The sequence below is a fragment of the Gossypium hirsutum genome, chromosome A08, assembly GCF_007990345.1.
Source record: "Gossypium hirsutum isolate 1008001.06 chromosome A08, Gossypium_hirsutum_v2.1, whole genome shotgun sequence".
In the NCBI taxonomy this organism is placed as follows: Eukaryota; Viridiplantae; Streptophyta; class Magnoliopsida; order Malvales; family Malvaceae; genus Gossypium; species Gossypium hirsutum.
The window spans coordinates 40,046,186-40,051,361 of NC_053431.1; the positions used below are offsets into that span (position 1 = coordinate 40,046,186).

Genomic DNA, 5,176 nt, shown 5'->3' on the forward strand with positions numbered 1-5,176 from the left:
GCCTATCTGAGTTTCGAGCCCTTGGATTGACGCTTGTTAATTTTTAAGTGTCGTTTCGATATTCTGAAAATGTGTTTCTGATACCGAGATAAACTTTGTGAGCATCTCTTCAAGGTTCGGTTCCTTTTCCTGTTGATAGGATGGCTGTTGGTAGCACAGAGGTGGTCGCTGATTTCCTTGGCCTCCCCATGAAAAATTTGGGTGGTTCCTCCAACCTGCATTATAAGTGGTACTATATAGATTGTTTTGAAGTCGGGGATTATTACCCATGTAATTTAATTGCTCGTTATCCATGTTATGGCCATAAGGTTGGTATTCCGAATGGCTTGTTCCACCTCCACTTACTTTGCAATGCATTACTGGGTGAACATGTGAAGAACTAAGAAAACCATCAATTTTCTTATTTAAGAGTTCTACCTGATTAGATTGCATGGTGACCGAATTGACGTTATAAACACCGGCTGTTTTCGTTGGCTTTGTCCTCATGACTTGCCATTGATAGTTATTCAACGACATCTCCTCTATGAACTCATAAGCATCTTCAGGTGTTTTATTATTGATGGTTCCGCCAGTAGCTGAGTCAACAATTTTCCGACTCGAAGGATTCAGGCCATTATGGAATGTTTGAACCTGAAGCCAAAGCAGCAACCCATGGTAAAGGCACCTTCTCAGAAGGTCCTTGTATCTCTCCCATGCATCGTAAAGTGTTTCTAAATCCATCTGCACAAAAGAAGAGATATCATTACGTAATTTAGCCGTTTTAGCCGGCGGAAAATATTTTAGTAGAAATTTTTCGGTCATTTGTTCCCAAGTGGTGATTTACCCTCGCGGTAACGAGTTCAACCACTGTTTAGCTTTGTTCCTCAATTAGAAAGGGAATAACCGAAGACGAATGGAATCATCAGAAATGCCATTAATTTTAAATGTATCGCATAGTTCCAAAAAGTTTGCTAAGTGAGCGTTGGGATCTTCATGCTGCAAACCATCAAACTGAACAAACTGTTGTATCATTTGAATTGTGTAAGGTTTCAGTTCAAAAGTATTTGCAGCTACAGCAGGTCTAACTATGCTTGATTCAGTTCCTGTTAAAGAAGGTTTAGCATAATCATACATAGTATGTGGAGCAATGTTTTGATTAGCCACAATTACAGGAGGTAGCTGATTGTCTTGGTTTTCAGCCATCTCTTCGGTTGGGGGTTGAGTATCGTCTTTTTGCTCGTTCTCTGTGTATCTTAGGCTTTGCCTTATTTCTCTTGGGTTTCTATAAACTGTGCGATCGATTTCTTCGTCAAAAAGTAGTGGTCCTAACGGGTTTCTTCTAGTCAGAACTATAAAAAAAAACCTGCCAGAAGAAAGAACAAGAAAATTAGTAAATTAGAATAAAATTAAAAATAAAATTAGTTCGCAAGAAAAATTAATGGCTAAAGTAATAAAAATTGAGTGTTCCTAATATTTTAGTTCCCCGGCAACGGCGCCAAAAACTTGATCGCATGATTTTGTAGTAGGTTTTAAATATTTATAATTAATCGTTCTTGAAACTAACTATTATCGCGATGTAGGCAAGTGTTCCTATCGAACAGTAGTAAAGTTTTAGCAAGACTGGATTGTCGAACCCAAAGGAACTAAAAGTACTAGTAATGACTGTCTTTTTATTATCTGGCCGAGGAATAAAGAGGTTTTGTTTTTAACTAACTAATTATCTAAACTAAGAACTCACAGAGAATAGAATTGGGGAATTGCTTTTGGTAAAATCGATTGAATTAAGACAATACCTAAAGAAAAATCTACCTAGACTGTACTTGTTATTTTAGCTCCGAATCAGATGATTTATTCATTTAACTTGTTCCGTAGAGATCCCTAAGTTATGTTATTATCCCTATTTAAGACTAATAACGTCTAATACCTAGATTGAATAATTGAGACCTTTCTCCAATTAACACTCTAGGGTTGCATTAACTCGATCTATGGATCCCCTTATTAGGTTTCACCCTAATCTGGCAAAATCTTGTCACCCTATGTCTAGGCACGCAAACAACTCCGCTTAATTATGACAAATGTACTATTAGACAGGTCTATTCCTCCTTTGAATAAGAGCTTATCTTGAATCAGTATCCTCAGATATCAAAACAAGAATTAAGAACACATAATTAAGAACAAGTTAAATATTTATCATACAATTTAGAAAATAATAACATGATTCGTCTTAGGTTTCATTCCCATTAGGTATTTATGGGATTTACTTCATAACTAAATAAGAAAACATCTCAGAATAAAAAAGAATACAAAACATAAAGAAAACCCAAAACTCCTAAAGGGGAAATTGAGGAGAGATCTTAAATTTTGATAATGAATCCGGCTTCTAAGATGGATCAATCGGCTTCCTTGGAGTAATTCCTTACTCCCTATTCAGTGTGTCCTCTTTCTTCCTCTTCTAGGGTGTATTTATAGGCTTTGGAATGCCTAAGAGCCCTCAAACTTAGCCTTTTCCGAATTGGACTCAACTTGACACGCTCGTGTCCGATTACTTCAGGCCATGCTCGAGCCTGCCAAATTGACAAGGCCATGTGGTCTGGCCGTGTGAGTAGGTCCAGACTGTATTGATTTCGTACTGTGGCCCATTTTCTCTATTTTTGGCCCGTTTCTCGTTCCTTTCGCTCTCCTATGCTCTCCTAAGTATAAAACATGAAATTAAAGCATTAGGAGCATCGAATTCATCAATTCTAATGGGAAATATGCGTTAAACATGGGGTAAAATATGTATAAATTATGGTTTATCAGGATCCAAGCAAGATTTCGGTAATATTAGATTGGAAGCCTCTGAGAAATGTATCTAAAGTTTGAAGTTTTCTAGGAATCACCGGTTATTATAGATGATTCGTAAAAGGTTTCTCAATGATTCCAACTCCGTTGACGAGACTACTCCAAAAAGATGTTAAGTTTGAGTGGTCGGGCAAGTTCCAGAAAAGTTTCGGTCAACTGAAAGCTTTACTAACCGAAGCTCTAGTGTTAGTTCAGCCAGAATCAGGTAAAGAATTCGTAATTTATAGCGATGCATCGTTGAATGGTTTGGATTGTGTTTTGATGCAAGAAGGTAAAGTCATAGCTTATGCCTCGAGACAATTGAAACCGTATGAGGACAATTACCTGACGCATGATTTAGAGTTAGCAGCTATTGTGTTTGCATTGAAAATTTGGCGCCGCTATCTGTTCAGTTAGAAATGTCATGTTTACTCAGATCACAAGAGTTTGGAATATTTCATAACTTAGAAAGATTTAAATTTACAACAGTGGAGATGGTTAGAATTGGTCAAAGACTATGAGTTAGTGATTGATTATCATCCAGGAAAAGAAAATGTTGTTGCTCATTGATTATCATCCCGGAAAAGCAAATGTTGTTGCTGATGCATTAAGTCAAAAAACTTTGTTTGTTCTATGTGCAATGAATACTCAGTTGGCTCTTTTTGATGACGGCTCGATTGTAGCTGAGTTGAAAATGAGACCGTTATTTTTACAACAGATTTGTGAAACTCAGAAAGTTAATAATGAATTGTTAGCAAAACGAGCTCAAAGTGATTTGAATTCTGATTCAGAGTTTTGAGTTGATGCTGATGATTGTTTAAGTTTCAGAGGTCGAATATGTGTTCCAAGAAATTCAAAGTTAATTCAAATAGTTTTGAGTGAAGCATATAGTAGTAGTTTGTCTGTTCATCCAGGAAGTACGAAAATGTATAATGATCTGAAACAGCTTTACTGGTGGTCTGGTATGAAGCGTGATATCTCTAAATTCGTTTCGAAATGTTTAATCTGTCAGCAAGTCAAAGTTGAGCATTAAGTACCGTCTAGGTTACTACAGCCGATTATGATTCTCGAGTGGAAATGGGACAGAATCACGATGAATTTTATATCAGGTTTGCCCATGTCTCTGAGTAAGAAAGATGCTATATGGGTGGTTGTTCATAGACTGACAAAATCAGCTCATTTCATTCCTGCGTATGGATTATTCACTTGATAAACTTTCTAAATTGTACATCTCTCAGATTGTAAGATTGCACGGAGTACCTATTTCTATTGTTTCAGATAGAGATCCAAGATTTACATCGCGTTTCTAGAAGAAATTGCAAGATGCATTGGGTACAAAGCTACATTTTAGTACTGCCATCCACAAACAGATGGTCAATCGAAGTGAATTATTTAGATACTCTGAGGATATGTTAAGATGTTGCATTCTTGAATTTGAAGGTACGTGGGAATGATACCTACCATTGATTGAATTTGCATATAAGAACAGCCTTCAATTGAGTATAAAAATGGCACTGTACGAAGCTTTATATGGTTGTAAATGTCGAACACCCTTGTACTGGATAGAGCTTAGCGAGAATAAGATTCACGAGATTGATCTGATTAGAGAGATTGAAGCAAAAGCGAAAGTGATTCGTGATAGTTTAAAAATAGCTTCAGATCAACAGAAGTCTTACGTAAACTTGAAACAGAAAGATATTGAGTTTCAGATCGGGGATAGAGTATTTTTGAAAGTTTCACCGTGGAAGAAAATACTTCAATTTGATTGTAAAGCGAAATTGAGTCTGAGATTCATTGGGCTGTTTGATATTATCGAGCGAGTTGGACCAGTTGTTAATTGGCTAGCATTGCCGTCTGAGCTAAAAATGTAACACCCCTAACTCGTAACCGACATCAGATTAGGGTTACGAGGCATTACCAGACAAACAGAACATTTCAAACCAATTCAGAATCACAGATATCATATAACATCATTTCATAAGCAATCATCTATTAAGATGGTCTACGAGACCAAAAATGTACTTTTAAGAGACATTCGGGACTAAACCGAACACATTCATAAAGTTCAGAACTTCTAAAAATTTTCAATTCCATAGAGGTCACACGCCCATGTGACCAGGCCGTGTGCCCCACACGAGCATCGGACACGCCCATGCGAACCATCCGTGCCAAAACAGAGCTTATATATTGACTTATTCCCACGGCCAACAGACACGCCCGTGTGCCACAGCCATGTGTTTCCTAGCTAGCTACTAACTTAAGCCCACGGCCAACAAACATGCCCGTGTGCTATGGCCGTGTGGCAAAATGTAGGCTTGGTTTAAACCAATTTGCCACCCCTTTATGGGTCATTCCTACAAGCCAAACTAAACAACAT

The 5,176-nt window shown here is 37.4% G+C and overlaps 1 non-coding gene across 1 annotated transcript; it reads left to right on the forward strand.

Annotated features, from left to right (window-relative positions):
- Nucleotides 1-646: 646 nt before the first annotated feature.
- Nucleotides 647-753, forward strand: LOC121205369 (small nucleolar RNA R71). Its single transcript, XR_005900449.1, has one exon. It is a non-coding gene; the product is annotated as a small nucleolar RNA R71 (small nucleolar RNA).
- The last annotated feature ends 4,423 nt before the right edge of the window (nt 754-5,176 follow it).